This window comes from Seriola lalandi, unplaced genomic scaffold, assembly GCF_002814215.2.
Source record: "Seriola lalandi dorsalis isolate HSWRI2012SDOR001 ecotype SW California unplaced genomic scaffold, Sedor1 jcf7180002054889, whole genome shotgun sequence".
Classification (NCBI taxonomy): Eukaryota; Metazoa; Chordata; class Actinopteri; order Carangiformes; family Carangidae; genus Seriola; species Seriola lalandi.
Genome location: NW_019525441.1, coordinates 345,832 through 363,214, shown reverse-complemented (window position 1 = coordinate 363,214; position 17,383 = coordinate 345,832). Strand labels below are relative to the sequence as shown.

The 17,383-nt window shown below is 40.6% G+C and overlaps 1 protein-coding gene across 1 annotated transcript in view; it reads left to right on the top strand.

Moving 5' to 3' along the window:
• The first annotated feature begins 14,543 nt into the window (after positions 1–14,543).
• Positions 14,544–17,383, top strand: part of plxna4 (plexin A4) — a 236,378-nt gene continuing 233,538 nt past the window's right edge. Inside the window, exon 1 of the mRNA XM_087180100.1 lies at positions 14,544–15,026. The gene's annotated coding sequence lies outside the window, so the exon portion shown is untranslated. The remainder of the gene's footprint in view (positions 15,027–17,383) is intronic.

Here is a 17,383-nt window from a genome sequence, read left to right as displayed (position 1 = left end):
GTGTGTGTGGCTGCAGTTTCTCATGGGGTGAAGCGCTGAAACTCACAGAAACTCTGTAGCCGCAGCTGCCACCACACAGTCGATATAGGCCATAGAAAGCCTGTGTGTGTATGTGTGTGCATCTTTCTTTAAGGGCATAATTTCCACTAGGGATTGGGAGGACATGGCCCCTTTATTTTTCATTTTTCCTAAAGCGTAAGGTGTGGAACTGTCCAATATGAACATAATTCATCTGAATACTAGGCCAGAGTTCCCCTCTCAGGCTACATATACAGGCAAGACTGCTCTAACCATCTAATTGGTGGAGTTTGTTGGGGCTGCCTTTCAGGAGGCTCTGCAGAGACTACTCAGAGCTCCTTGAGAAGTTTAGAAGATATTACATTTATATTTTAAACCCTTAAAAGACACTTGAATAAACATAAATAAATCTAGGGCATATTTTTTTCCTATACAGTGGTTAAAGGAGTTATTTGTAAGTTTTGCTATTGCTACATAGCCAATGTAGCCTCCATTCTGCCCTGAAGACGTAGCGCTGCTCAGACGGCGTATTAAAACCTCTTGTTTTGTAAACGCAACAATAGCCGAAGCTCTTATCTTAGAAAACTTACAAATAGCCCCTTTAAAGATGTAAATGTAGTCTTACCTAACATTAAAGTTAGACAAAAAATATTGATACCACTCTTGTCTCTCTACAGGAAATTTCAAGCCACTGTACTGCCAGCAGCTGGTTAGTTTGGCGTTGCACAAAGATTGGAAACTGGGGATACTGCTAGCCTAGCTCTGACTGCTTACCAGCATCTCTAGCTCTCATGTTGCATTTGCATTTTATATTGTGTTCATTTTGATCTGTACAAAAAAAAAAAAACCTCAGGTGTAAAAAACACTTTTGGCTTCATGAGGACTTGTGTGCAGGACTATTTCTTGTCTGGGAGAAGTAACTTCCTGGAATCACACATGGTCGTCTGGTAACCTCACAGTGAAAGCAAGACTCCATGAAGTTTCTGTGCCCAACCAATAGTCAGGCCCCGTTAAACCACATCATGTTGTTCGATTTTTTTTTTTGCGGTTTGAACAAATGACATGTAACCTAAACCATTTATCTCTGCTGGGTGTAGCACTAATTGCTGGTTGTAAGTATCACTGTATCACCCTCACTTCTGAAACATAACAATCCTACACCCTTGTGAGAGTGTGCATGAGAAAGAATAGTGTACAGTATGTTTCCATAGAAGTATTCAGGTGTGAAATGTTGTGTTTGTGTGTCCTGTGAAGACAAAATTAGTGTTGGTGCATGAGCGTGAGTATTATGTTGATAGTGTTTTATTTTGCAGAATAAGTAACTGCCTTCGTCTTTACTCGTGTGTGTTTCTCTGCATAAAACTTCATTTGTGTGCATCTGCATGGTCTTGTGCGTGTCCTCGCAGCAGTTTCAGTATCTTAGCTGGTGACATGGAAGAGCTTGAAAGGAAAGAGAGGACTGTGCAAAAGAGGGAGAAAGAGAACGTGAGGGAGATGAGAGAGATTAAGGATTGATTATCGATCGCTGTGGAGTTGTCAGGAGGCTGAGGAAGGATAGAGGAACACAGCCTATTTCCCTTTTGTTTGTGGTTTTTTTCTCCACTCTCTCGCTCATCGACTGAGAGGAAGATTGGTAGAGAAAGACAGCCACGAAAAAGATTCATGTCATTTCTCCTTCATTTACCCTCTCTCTTTCAGTGTCTCTAGTGTTGTTAGGATCTCATTTTCTTCTCTGTGCTTAGAAATATTGAATCAAGATTGAAAGTAAGACAAAAGAAAACAACACAAGGCAGGAAGGAGGAAAGAAAAAAGGATATAAAGAAGGGAAAAAAAACACACACATATGCACATAAACTGTATTTACCTTATTATTAAACTGAACAAATCAGCATGAAGAAAAGACCTTGCAGTTTCCAATTCCCAAATCAAACAAGTACTCATTAAATCTTGCCATCCCCAGTTGTCTCACAAATCACTTCCATAAATTCCATTTCATGGAAACACACACATTTCACCCCAAGACAGTAACCAAACACAATCTTATGGTTCATTTCCATTCAAATAACAAAAATCCAAGGGATTCTTATCAATAATCACAGCAAATGTAGTCCACAGACTTCTCTGTCCATCAGCATTTATCAGTGTGAGCATGTGAGTGTTTCTTTTTACATGCCTGCATATGTCAATAGAAAGTCCTAGACTCAATTATTCCATTAATAAGACGGTGCACAGTAGCATGCAGTGGCTAAGCCGCGACGCCCGTCAACATGTTGGCATTCTGACCCACACCCATCTTCAAACTCGGCCTTCAACCACCCACTTGTCAAGTTTTGAGGCTGTATTTTGTACAGTTGCGATTCTATTGCAGTGACAAAATCTGTCCACATACATGTAAACACCTGCCAAACTGCCTCTGTGGTAGTTCCCACTATAGCAGGTGTCTCCAGGACCACATTCTGCCATAATGATACACACAGACTCACAAGGTGAAAACAATACCACCCACACACTGTCGCAGCTGGAAATCAGCAGCCTCTCACACACACTGCTTTAAACACGGAGCAGTCTATAAGCCATTTCCTGTTAAGGGTGAGTGTGTGTTCTTATCTCTGTGTGTGTGCATGTGTGATTGTGTGTGTGTGTGTGTGTGTGTGTGTGTTTGTATCTTTCTGAACAATGGGTGTTCCTATTCTTTGGCTGAATTTGTGCCTTTTCCCGAGGCTTGTCTCCTTGAGCCATGGGCACCGTAAATCCATGTCAGCCTTTGTAAGTTTTGTGTGTAATTGTGTGTTGGTGTGGCTGTGTGTCTTTTGGGTGCGTGAGAGAATGAGTGAGACACAAAAAACCAGTCCATGCTTGCCAAAGTGTGATTTGGATGTGTATGTCTCTGCTACACACACACACACACACACACACACACACACACACACACACACTGGTCCCTGTGTTTGACTGGCATGCTGAGTGCATACTGCAGCACAGTGTCCTGCTCTCCTTATTCTTTTACAGAAGGACTACACACTTAATGAGTTGTCCTGGGACTTGAGGCTGTTTAACACACACACACAGAAGTTCACATACACACACATTTTCATACCTCTATACTTGTGTTCACTATCTACATTCCCTAGCCTCTTCTTTTAACCTCATCTCAACTAACTCATAACCCCCGACCCTTATTCTCACCCTGACCTGAACTTGATTCTAACCTTAACATTAAAACCAAGTCTTAACCCTTGAGAAACCCTTTTGAAAAATATCCACATTTTCCAAAAGTTCCAAAATTGTCTTTATTTTCAAGCTCTACAGCTATAGTCATCTTTGGGTGACACTGAGGGAGTGCACTGCCTCTGTGTTTATGTAGTATGAAGTAAAGAGTTTTTATATGATACAGGTATTTTAATGATAAGATTTTAATCAAACTGGTATCTACTGAATAGAATCCTCATCTAATCAAACCTATGTTAGTAAGTTTCATATGAAATTAGCTGAAGTGCCCTTGAGCGAATACACTGAATCTTACCAGCTCCTGCTACGCTGCTTATGAGTTTAACCTGACCTTTGACCTGCCCAAAGGAGAACAAGAGAGAAGAAAAATAGCTCGCAATAAATTACTCCAAGATCTCTGTAGAGTTGCTACACACACAAACTATTAATTTCTTTTATTGATAATGACTGTTTTTCTCTCTCTCAAATCAAAAAACCTACACTGACATTAATGCTGCTCTCTTTAGCGAAAAGCCGGAGCCTTAAACTCTTCCAATTAACTCCAGTTAACCTCAGGAGCATTTTAATCAGCCCACATGACGGAAGACAATGGAGGGTATTGAACCAGGGCCTTTTTTCCATTATGAGGGAACATTGCTAACTACTGACCACATCTGCCCAAGCACATACAGTACTTTCTTAAAGAGAAGCCAAATGATTCAAACACCATACACCTCTGTGAGTTCGATGGTCCTGTGAAAGTTCGAGGGAGTGACATCTCACAGATATCACCTGAACCCCAAAAAAACAAAAAAAAAACAAAAAATCAAATGTACTTGAACATCTCACATACTAAAAATAATCACAAAAACTTTGAATAGATGCACACATTTCATTAGGAAGCAGAACATTCCCAAGTTTGAAGGAAGTTTTTACCTGAAAGCGTGTGGGACTAATAAGTGTACTTAGCTGCGACTAGCACATTAATAATGTAAAGAAAAATAAATATCACAAAACCAAGGAATTATAGGATATGGAAAAAAGAATCTTACCTCTGTGTCTCACACACACACACACACACGCAAACACATGCATGCACACACGTATCCTGATATATAGCTATAGTAAGGCTGGGTGACGTTTCCAGAAGCAGGTGATAAACAGCAGTTAAAGGAGCCATATCCTCAGTGTGTGAAACTGTCTCCTAAATGTCACCTTGTGGAAACGATGCACAGGCCCTGGCTGACAGGCACTGCTGTATACAAACAAACACACACACACACACACGCAAATACATGCACACAAAGAAAGATCTGTATAGGCCTAGTGCTATGTACTATAAGGAATACGTGGAAGAGCAGGAGTTGTTGCTCTTCATCAATACTTTATAGTCTTTTCTTCACAGTCTGTGTTTCATCTTGTTGAACAAACACACAGGTTTGCTCTGCCAGTCAAACACACATACTGTAACATCAACATTTCCTTGAACTTAGTTAGAGTAAATGAAAACAGCTTGTGCAAGAGGAACGCAGTCATTACTTGCAATCATTCCTTGAATTTAGGGTCAATTGATAAAGAAATAGCAAGAGCATGATGAAAAGTCATTCCAAATATTGTACAAAATCCAACAGAATACTATCCTATGTAAAGTATAAACACGGATATGACAAATATCTTTAGTCCTATAATAGTAAGCAGAAGAGGACGATGAACTTTTCTGACCTCATGGGGATGTTATACATTTTTGAAATCTGTGTTTAGGCTAATTTTATTCCCTTTTTGATACTTGTTTCCTTCCCTTCTGTTCTTAAAGCAAGACATTGTCCAGTTGCTGCCAGTGAAGCACCAGCAATGTGTAGACAGGAATGTACGGATCCCAGCTTTGGCACTATGTAAATTTGTGTACAAATACGTGTCAGGAAGAGAGAGAGAGGATGAAAATTGCAGAGATTGCTCTCCTCTTTCAATCAATAACCCTGTGATTCTAATAGACATTGATTGCATCTGAATCCCAGATCCCAAGTCACAAATGTGATTATAAAATGGCCAGTCTTGACACTTTATTGAAAACAATGAGGCTGGAAGGAGAAACGGGAGGAGGGAGGGAGTGGGAGTGACTGGTTGGAAGAGATGGATTAATCTTCTGCTTGTCAGCTCGCTGAAGTCTTCTCCTTCATTCGCTTCTTCTTTTGTGTTTGTGTGCACACAAGGAAATGTGCACATTTTCCTTGCAAGATGTCAGGACTGGTGTGCGCACGGTGGAGTGTTGAACTATTGAAAGAGCAACAATACTGAGGAGTTATGAATATTTCCACTGCAGCATAGTTCTACTGTAAACCCCACTTTATCTCAGCTAGCCTATTGTGGGCCTGCTAGTGCTGTGATGGACGTATCAGTCTCTATGGTTCTATCTCAAAATCAAACATAATTCATATGCTCTTTATTATATATCATTGTTTTGAATGTAGCAGAATAATGACTTCAAATTCTCAACAAATTTTAAACTGAAATGACTGCTTATTTTACTCCAAACATTTCTGATCTCAACAGCCCATTAAAAGCATCACAATCCATTAATAATTTAACTATAGTTCTCAAGTAGTGTTAGTCACCAAATTAAAATATGTGCCAATCATCTACAGAGCGACAGCAGGTCTCATGTTTTGAATTTTGTTGATGTGGTTATACCATTTGGATTACAAATTGTGCCTTTAAAAAACACCCACCAAAGCAGTAATTCATTTATTATTCATCTAGATAGAAGTTATACCATAACAGCTGTTTTCAACAAGTGTCATTTTAAGTTAAAACACTAATTCAGTTTTGTGATACACGCTGTTTCAGAATTTGAAAGGTGGCTCAACATGCATTCAGCCTTGACAACAGCCGTGCATTACAGCCCTTATTTGTGACTGCTCTCCATTGTACATTGATTGCATTTCCATTTGGGACAAGGATTTGATGTGTGTGTGTGTGTGAACATGTGATTGTATGCATGTCTCTTGACTGTGTAGGTGTATTAAATATGTGCCTGCTGTTGAATGAGATGCCAGTATCATCAGATGCCCGTGACTTAACTGCTGTGTGGTTTGGATGGTTCTGGTAGATATTCCATGGTAGTTTACATCATTCCCTCTGCAATGAAAGCCCCTCATTTCACCTTTTACAGCTGCACCTCTTCTCTCCCTGCAAGTTGCTTTTAAAGAAAAATCTAATTATGTTTTTTTTTGAGCTGCCTGCATAACAAGATACTCATTTGTTTTCTACACTATCCACTAAAGGCTTAAAATGCTGTTTAAACAGTTTGTTCCTGCTGCAATGTCATTGTGGAATGATCAGAATGGATTTCCCTCCCTGGCCTTAATATAGGCTTGGAAGCTTGTACATATACAGTATGCCATATAAATCATGTGTGGTTTGTGCACTTGGTACCTTTTCTTGCATTTATTTGTTCTTGTTATTGTAGAAACATGACAATAAATACAGAGTGGGATTATACAGTATTACTACAACTGCACTATAAAAGATTCAATGAAGGATTATAAAAGTCAGGGTAGATCCAGGACGAACGCATTAAAAGGGATTTCCTCAGTGACTGTGACTGCACGTGCAAAAAACAACAAAAAACTGCATCTTGAGCATCCATTCAAATTTTTAAATAAGATACACTCCTGCATATTGTTTGACAAACAGGCCTGGATGTGTTGTTTTGGCTCATTTTTTTCTATGTGTTCCCGCTTAGCTTTTGTAAATCAAAGATGTCATTTCTCTGCACAGTATGTTTGCATTCTTGTTATTCAGTAGTGACAGATTATAGCAATATGATGTTTTGTTTTGTCTCCATTCATATATTCATAGCTTTGGTGCAAAATATTGTCAAATATAGTAACGTTGTAGTGTTTCGCCTAAACGCCAGATCATTCCCATTTATTGTTCGTTAACACAGCAGCAGTCGCTGTCAAAACTTCCATGCAAAATGAATATGATATAGTCTGTCACTCAATGTTTACAATAACACACACACACACACACACACACACACACACACACACACACACACACAGCACTTTCTGGCAGAGTGCAGTGACACTGCGTGTTTATGACATGTATTCATGCATGCATAATTACACCATTTACATCTCTTCTGTCAGACTTGGAAGACAATGATCAATTTAAAATGTAAATGTGTTCCCTCCGTGTTCAATCAATTAACAGTGAAAATAACATTTGTGGGTAATTTAATGTTTTCCCTTCCTATTGCTCCCTCCTCATCTTATTACTGGTGCTCATTATATATCATTATGTATGCATTAAATGCCATGCAAAAAGTGAAATTCACATATTTTGAACTATATTCAGTGAAGATGTGCTTGACATACATGCCACTTCTAGCAAAACTATGATAAGTGGAGAAGATGGAATGGCGGCCCAGTGGAGGAGGAAGTGGAAGGGAGGGTTAATCATTCAGTGACTCCATCCATGTGTTTAACGCAGCAAACTCGCCCGTTTCTGGGTCTGTGATTTGTTTGTGCTGTTGTTTTCCCCAGGAAACTTTCCTGTCTCTGAATATTTAACATGATGTATTCAGACACACGTCAGAATGATTTTAAGTGACACATGTTTGTGTATAGACTGTAGTTTGCACAGAGGGCCGTATCCGCTTTTTAAAGATGGTTTTACTGCGGGTCACAGAACCCAAAATAAATTCAATACATGCAGGAAAACATTTTAGCCAAGAATATCAAGACAGATAAACATCAGAAGACGAGAATATATGAAGACATGAACATAGAAAACACAGCTATTACACAAAGAGGATATGAACGCACACACAAAATTGGCCAATGGATGCATTCCAAAGGGGAAGAGGAGCAAGGGATAGTGATAGTGCATCGGTGCCAGTCGATATTGTGCTGAAAGCTCCTGGTCAAGTTGGTGAAAGATACTGTCGATAGATTATATTCACAGACCACAGCGATGGATCTCTAGAACCAATCATCAGTGCGTCTGTGTATGTGTTTGCTTGTGTGTGAAAAAAAGACACAGGATAGATGAGTGAAATATAAGCACTCTCTCACACTGGACGGTCTGGCTTGGTCCTTATCAGTCTACCTTGCCTTGTGAAAGAGATGAAGACACTGTTATCATTTTGTTGGCAGCAAAAAGGAACTGAGATCATGACATACCAAGCCAATAGTAGGCTGTCAGGAACCGATGGGTCATCATTGAGTGCCTGTGGCCTCTAGTTTTAGTGAGAGAGAGTGGGAAAGATTTGGTTGTCAGAAGAAAGAGGGGGAGAATAGGAAATAAAAAGAAAAACATGTATAGGACATAGTGGCAAATCTAATACCACAGCAGAGCGTCAATATGATTAATGTTAGGGAAAGACTGTGGTTAAAAGTGTAAGTAAAATATAGCTTGGTTATGGTTAGGGTGAGGCAACTAAATCACTTGGTAAAGACTAGTGAAAGACCATGGTTATAATAAAAAAACTGAATGTTAAATGCAGGACTGGGACGATGAACTTTAAAGAGCACACAACTTATTGTATTAAAGCTGAACCTTGGTAGTGGAGGCAAAGGGATACAATGATGGTTTAATAGTGGTTAACAGGAAAACTTGGTCTTTTTTTTTTTCTTGGTTTTCGTGGCTCTTTGCATTTATATTTTGTGTCCCTGGTCTCCAACCCCCTGACCATCTGCAGTGTCCATCCCAACGGAAGAGTTTAATTCTAGGGGGACAGAAAGAGGCGCGGTGGGGGTGGCTTGGTCTGGATCTCCGTGGACATGAGCTTGGCTCTCTGGAGAAATAGCTGGCAAAACATTTACTCACCTGCCCCTGGAGTGCACACACACACACACACACACACACACACACACACACACACACACACACACACACACACACACACACAGATATGGACAGACAGACAGGCAGCTGCTAGCCTGATGGGGAGGCTGATGGACATGATACATGGATGAATAAGCACACACATGAGATGATGGAGTAAACCTGAAGCACACAAGCGCACACATTTACAGAAAAGGTAGTAAGTCATCAATATGCAAACTAACTAATTATATGACTGAGTGACATATTCAACACACCCGCCCATCCACCCACATGCACCACACGCACACACACATACACACTATATATAGAGAAATGTCAGCTTCAATATAATTTACTATCCAGTTGCTCAAGATACAGACAGAAAATGGAAAACCTATTTACAATCCAAATCAATGGGGTATCAGAGTGCCATTCATTGCGTCCATACAACACATAAAACTTCATTAGCTCAGCGACATGCTAATAGATTTTCTACAAAAATGAGATATCATGGATGAGGCTGACATATCCAGTGTTTCAGTGTGATTTAAACCAGGAAGGAATAAAGCTTTGAGATGGGCAGACACTTTTATGAAGATGGACATACTAAATCTGGCATCAGCATTGGCAGCTCATAAATATCATCATCCCTGAGATAGAAATGACTTGTAAATTGACCATAAAGCGGATATATACACACTCCGTACGCGTGATTTAGCAGCCTGCAGCATTGAGGGATATACTGTAACAGATGTGTGATGAATGTCTATTATGTGGATGATACAGTGTGTATGCAGGGAGTGTGTATTGGGGCTTGCAGGGGGAAAGGGGAAGACCCCCGGGAACAGTGTACCACTGTGGGGTGATCCCTGTATCCCCACAGGCTTACGATAAACCATGTACAGCTGTGTTTAAAGGGGTTCACTGAGTTAATTCAAAAGGACACAGGGATGCAATGCAGGCTTATGTGTAGACACACACATGCACACACACACAGTTTTTCGGCAAGATGAGGAGAGCTGCTGAAATAACCCTGTGCCAGCTGGCAACAGGACCCACACAAACACACAGATACACATGCAGACCTCCCTCCAACCCACTTGACTGCATTAAAAAGGAGGCTTCATCAAAGCTATTCATGATGCCTCCATAAGTCATCATCTCATTTGCAAGACAAATGGGAAAGTCAAATTGGTCAGTGCATTTTAATAAAGAGCCAAGCACTGAGCTAGCATCATCCTCTCCTCTGCTGCCCTTGCACTTTCGCACAGCAGGACAGGTATTCTGAACTCAACACTCAAATTTATATTTTCACACCTGTATAACTATTACCTAGCAACTCCTGTTACCATTTGTCAATATACTTATAATTCAATATATTTATTTATTGGCATTTTATGGCTTTATTAGACAGCAGCAGACAGGAAATGTGTGGAGAGAGAGTGGAGGAGTGACATGCAGTAAATGGTCTGGCTGGACGAGAGTCAAGCTGGGGACTTGCTGCTCAGGGCTTTTATGCCCATGTGATATGCACCTTAACCACTAATATCGGGTCACCCCTAATCTATATTTCATTTTTATATACAATAAGTCTAAAACTGTGCTTTTATTTTGTCCAAAAAATCTGCCCCAAATACCAGGAATAACAAGAATGAATTTTTAATCTCAACATTTGAGAAAATATGGACAAAATGCTCAGAAAAATGGAAAGCTGAATATTTAATGAACAACTTGATGAGACTGTTTTGCCAACAACTACAATCATGGCTTATATTAACCTTTAAATTAACTCTTATTAAATGGGATCAGACTAGAAGCAAACAAAAGACTAAAAGCAAAAAAAAGGTGAAAAAGCAAATTGCAAAACACTGTTATATATACATATACAATCAAATATGAGCTTCTTCTAATATTTCTTTTTGCTTGTCAGCTGTCAACAGAATGTTGACATGTTAACAGATCCTATAGGGTCACTCGTAAAAATATTACAGTAGTTTTTACAGGCTGATTTTAAGATCAGAGAACGAACAGTGGAGAAATTAAATATGTTATTTATTGTGAAGCCTGACATGCATGTAAATCTTCTACTTAACTTAAATAAAAAAACCTTGTGTGTTTAAGTTTTCAAGGCAGACCTGTGTGTCCTTGGATTGAATTATATATGCTCATGCAGCACACAGATAGGATGTTACTCCGACGATAAAACATAATTATACAGACCCATTATCATTTGGTCCAAGCATGTTTGATCTACACATGGACCAGTGACCTCAACATTAATTTCATAAGGTCATGCGATCCTGACCCTTCATGGAATTACTATTGTCACTGTAGATTGCAGCACTATTGATTTGCTGTGCTTTGAAAGCTATCTGATATTGAGATCCACAGACTGTTGATTTAGCCCTGCGCTTGTATTGAATAATTAAATGAAGCCAATAGGTTTGTTGATATCTAGGCAGTTTCATCCTTCAAATGACTCCGGGAGATACCCTCAGAGTCTGTCATGAGGACCAAAGTATAATAAATTAACACAGGTCTGACACATACTGACAACAATCGGCTGTCAAAGCGACTTGGGAAAATAGCGACCACCCCCAAACACACAGTTATTGTTGACTTATTGCGTGAATTGATTTACTAGGGGTCAGTCTCTCTCAAAGGTGAAATTGAGCTGTAGGACCTAAAAACCTCTTTCTTTGGTTTCATGTGTTTATTTGTTTACAAAAAGCTATCTTGGTCCATTCTTTGTATTGATTTCTAAACAGCTACAAAGTATTACCCTGTCAAGGAGCAGAATGTCTTAAAACCACTTATACCCTTCTGGTAGCAGCAGTGGAGCCATGTTTACAAACATATCTGGTCTCTTCAAGCATTTCAAACCCACAGAGTCCTATTTTAAATTCTAGCAGAGTTTCCAAAGACACCAAATATATACGATTACATTTTAGGGAAATATGTATACAAAGATACCCAAGGCTTCAACTCTCATTTGATGTAACACTGAAGCCATTAATAGCCAATACATCTCCAGTGAAGCATTGGGACAAGATACAGAATATGTGATAGGCTACTACATGCAGTGCAGACATAACTTCAAAGTTATGTCCGCAGGCTTATTTATACATTTTATCAGGCCTGTTTGCATAAAATGTTCCACTACAAATCAACGTGACTATATGCTTGAGCTGTAGCCATAAAGTATACCTGTTAATGTGGTCACATGTACCTTTGTGATTTTACAATGTAGGCCACATATTTGGCAGTAGCTTCACAGCATTTAGTCATTGTGGTAAAAAGAAAACACAGGTGTGCGAGATTACAGTCACGTGACTCCAAGATGGCGGCAATTAGGGGTATGTCACAGGTTCCTTGTTTACAATCTTTGAGTAACGTCGATTTTGATAACTTAAGCACCTTAATTTGAGTTTATATTGCTGTTGAAGATGCATTTGAACGCTGGAGTTTACTTATTTGATAGACGGCTGTGGAAAATACTCGAGGTAAGTACGTTTTTTTAATGTAAATGTTGTTTCTTCGGGTTTTTCCTGAGCATATTAGCTTTCGCACAGTTACTTCAGTGCCATGATTGTCATTGTTTGGGTACATGCCAACTTAATTAGCTGTGTTAGTGCCAGTATCAGCTATTGTTTTCGCTGTTATGTTGGCTTGTAAAATAGTAACAATGTGTTCCTCTGGCTTTTGGTCACTTTCCCCACCCAAGAGACCGAAGACGATGTAGACGTCTTTCCTTAAGGACCTAAAATCACCAACACGAATACTTTCATAGGCAGCAGATGATAATTTAGCACTTACCTGGCTTGACTTTTTTGTGGCGTTTGTATAACATCTGTGTCTTATAGGGGTTTTTACAGTTATCCTTGTGAACACTTTGATAAAATCTCCAAGATGGTTGCAGTGAATTCTGGTCATTAAGTGGCCACAGAGCAGCACAGAGCCACTGGTGCACTTTTGGCTTGGTTTGTATTTGTCAATGTCAGTGGCTGTAGAGTTTCTTTGGCCTGTAGGTGGGGCTCTGATGCAGTGTTTCAATGCCGAGGCACCGGTCTGGATGTGACAGCAGGGAGGGAGAGGAGCACTAAGGGAGGACGAGGATGTTGCAGCAGGCACGGACACCTCCCCAAAAGATCCCTCCACACTCCCCTAAGTTCATACTACCTCCAGGTTGTGTCTAAATGGTCAGGGCGCCCATGCTTACACTCTATTCTAACTTGAATTATTTTCCTCATGAAGTTGTTTTTTTCCAGTTTGTTTTCAGTGAGCTAATTGTCAGGTCCTCAAATTCTACATCCTTTCATTGACTATGCGAAATAATAATAGGCCCATTGCAGACCGACGAGGCTCGTTTTGGAAGTTATTGACATAATAGAAACCTCAACATGACTCAATATTGTTTGCAATATTTTGTTGATCTTGATGGATTTGTTTTGAATTGTCTTTATATGAAGATAAGGAGTACGCTTAATAGCCTGTTTAATGGAAAATGCATTATCCTATTCCCCCACCCCCATACTGCTTATTTCGTTAAAGACATGATTACATAATTAGGCTTTTAGAATATTAATTGCTTAACATTTATGGGGGGAGGATACACTCCTGAAGCATGCTAAAAGATCATCAAAGAACAAAAATGCAGATTCTAATCCCCTACAACTATGCAAGTGTCGTAATTATGTTGCTGTGTTGCTTAATCTCTATCTTTAAATGATCCTGCGATTAGATATTCAAATCCGATGATCTGATCATTTCACCCCGGTATTGTATCGTATTTGTGTAAATTCCCCTATGGCATTGCCAAATCTCATTCTCGACGGGATGATGCATTACATAAACCTTCGTCTGGCTCCGGGACCCATACCTCAATGCATAAACCTGTACTTTAACAAAGCATAAGATTTATGTAATCTCATATCCTCTGTTATATCCTTGTTTTCTTGGGTGAAGAATGCCAATCAAAGGGTGGAACAGTTAAAGTTGAAAATCAACTTTGAATGCTTGTTAAAAGCGGTCTGTGCGATTGTGTAAAGATGCTGACACGAAAAAAATCAACATGACCCTGCATGGGACATCAGAGAAATGATCCCATCTCAAATGGAACCTTGTCACTGTCCTTAAAGATAATGAGATCATAAACGTGATTATAGCCCAGTGATTAAAGGCTTGGTGAGATGCACATTGTTTTGTATAGTGATCTTTAATGCCCACTAAACCTCTTTAAGGGTAGTTGCCAGGGACTTAAAAATGTAACCCAAGCGCAGCCCCCTCCAGATCTGAGATGTTACTGCGGGTGAGTCAAGATCCTTGGTGAAAACAGTCGTCTTTTGCAACGGGCGAAGCGCCATCTACTCAGTCCCTCCCGAGCGTCAAGATCCGCTGCGAAGCTGCAAACTCCGAGGCAGCGCACCTCTCTCTCTCCCTCTCTCCCTCGCTCAGTCCCTCCCGCACTCCCTCTCCCTCTCTCTCTTTCGCACTCCGCTGCAGCACCCTCAGCACCTCAGTTGAGCAGGAGCACCGCACTGAGTCACATCTATACACACACTCTCTCTACACACATACACACACAGACACGCACACAAGCACAGCCTCCTGCGGTATCCCGTACGGCGCAGCGGCTTTTCCAGCGGCATACCAAGTGCGTCCTCGCCGAGGGATGGGAGGTGCAGCTCCCGGGTCTCAGAGCACTCAGAGCGGCGTAGTAGAGTCCTGCTGAACGGGGAATGCTGCTGGAAGTCTGCTGCTATTTCTTTTTCCCGTGCAGGAATCGCATTCTGACTACAAACCTACCGGGGATTTAAAGTGGACAAGTCGTTTGATCCGGATATAACATTACTCTGAGCATTTCTCATTTTTGGGGGGAGTAAAAGGAGTTGGGGATTGCTCTGGACGTGCCTCTTATCCGCAGTGTCGATGCGGCTGCGGCTGTGAAGTGATATCTGCATAGATTACAGGTAAGGAAAGAGGGTTGTCACGGCGTTAGTTCCCACAGTCAGGGTTGTTTTTAATGTGCTTTGGTGCCTTTATAGCCAGGTTTTTGGGTGTGAGGTTGCCACTGCACCAGCCAGGTGATTCGAGGCGTGCTGCACCTGTTCTAGCTGCGCCATGCCTGCTCTGCGCACTCTGGCAATGGGGCGGGTTTCATTCCGGACCTGTCCATCTGGATCGTATAACTAGCCCCGGGGAGAATTGCAGAAAAATTTAATGACCTGCTATTTCTTTCAACTTGGGACTCTATATTGAGTGGATTCCCTCCGTTTGGCGCTTCACATCATTCATGCCCTCCTTCCACTGAGAAAGCTGTATGCCTACAATGTGCTTATTAATCTTGCAGTGTTAAACTCTGAAGGTTAAAAACAATAAGATTTGTCGGGGGTTCCGCGTCGGATTTGTGCAGTGTCTTAGGGGAAAAACCCAGTCCCTAGGTCTTGCATTTAGTGGCGTGTAGACACATGGACTGCAGTTGGGATTTCAGTCGTGGCTCGGGTCTCAAATATAGAAATGGTCAAAAGTATTTGATATTCTGCTACACATCAGGATGCTTAGCAACTGCAATTCCCGCCATATGTTAAAATTAAAAGGTTAATGGGAAAACATTGTGAGTTACAGTGATGAACACAGCGCGTCTCTCTTAAAAAGTTGTTAAATCCACGCCGTTTTGGAGCATATCCTGCATCTTTAGGGATCCACGTTGGGGTGATTTTATTTAGCCTGAAACTATTCAAGCATGGTACTATGAAGGAGCTTTCTAAACGGTTTCTTTGCAATATTGACGCTTCGGAGTTGCATAATCCCTAAGAATTATTTCCTGGAATTTTTGACTTTGAACGTCTCCTTGTAGCCAGTGAGGTATTTTTCGAACTCACAATGCAGCCGCACAGTTACCTAGGATTTTAACAGTAGCTATATCTGCTGTCTCATAATTCATGGAAAACGCACGTTGTGTTATGCCGAATCACATTTCTTCCCATGTGGCTTCCAGGATCGTGGGGATATGCCAGTCTTTTCTCAGAGATTTTGAACTTGACCGGTGTGGCTCTGGCAGAGCGCCTAAATAAGGGTTTGACTTTAGGGACACTCATGTTAACAGAAAACATTGTAATATCTGCACAGAGACTTAGTCTCTGTGGTATGCAGTAGACTACTGAGTTTAATCTAAAACCATGGAATTTACTACCTATGGTATTACTATAATATTCCTTTAGGATAATATGATAAGTGATTTAAGGTTAAAGTAGTTCCTTTTAGAGATTAAAAAAATATTATCTGAAGGATTTTTGCTTTGATATTGTAGTAAAGAGGCACCTGCATACGCTTTACCATTTTAAATGTCATTCAAAACTCTCTATTGAATATATTACACATTCCACTGTGGTGATCTGCAAATGTTTTCAGAATATTGAGTGAAGTACTGACACAAGACTAGATTTTTACTTCACTTCCAAATTGCAGTTTAACAAATCTGGTGACTTTAATTTTCTGAGATGATTTAGAGGTGTTTGAATCGTGAACACTCATAGATCAACTTCCTCTTGATTGCGCCACACTTCTCCTGTGGGGTCATACAGCCAAGTGACGTGGCAATGAGCAATTTTTCCTCAATATTTAAAGTTTTACATGGTAACCGCTGTCTTGAAATGATGCACTTGGTTCTGTAAACAGTATTTTACTTTATCAACATTTTGATTTTGCCAACATTCTGGTTGTACACAAAGTTACTGATCCCCTATGGCACAGCATTGCTGTGGGTCGTTTCCCAGCGTCAGTGTTATGTAAATTTGAATGGGAAGGTTTGTTGGAGGTAGAGCTGATTTCTTTACATTTAAGCAAGGAACATAACAGTGCAGGCTTGCGCTGTCGCTCTGCTTCAGCCATGTAGTGTGATGTAGGTGTCTGACTCTAAATGTGGCTCCTGCTCCATCACTCCCTCCTTCCTCATTTCCCTTGCTCCCACCCTCTCTTGCACCTCATACACAGAAAGCAGCTGCTCCAGCCTATGCAAAATGCAGATCCCTAGTACAGCAGTCACACTGACTACTCTGAGCCCCTCTGCTGGTTTCTCCCTCCCTCTATCCACCTGCTCTCCAGACTCAATCCATCAATTCATTGTCCCCCTTCCATTCCCTATTTCATGTTACCTTATACTTAATGTACAGCATTGGGTTATTGTTGTTACGCAAATATCTCATAAGCAGACCAATTATACATTCTTAGTTGTGTTTTTAATGATCCCACCAACAGGCTTACATACTTGTTTAGTGCACACTCAAAAGAGCGTGGCTGAAGGGACAAGGCTGTATGCTGAAAAATC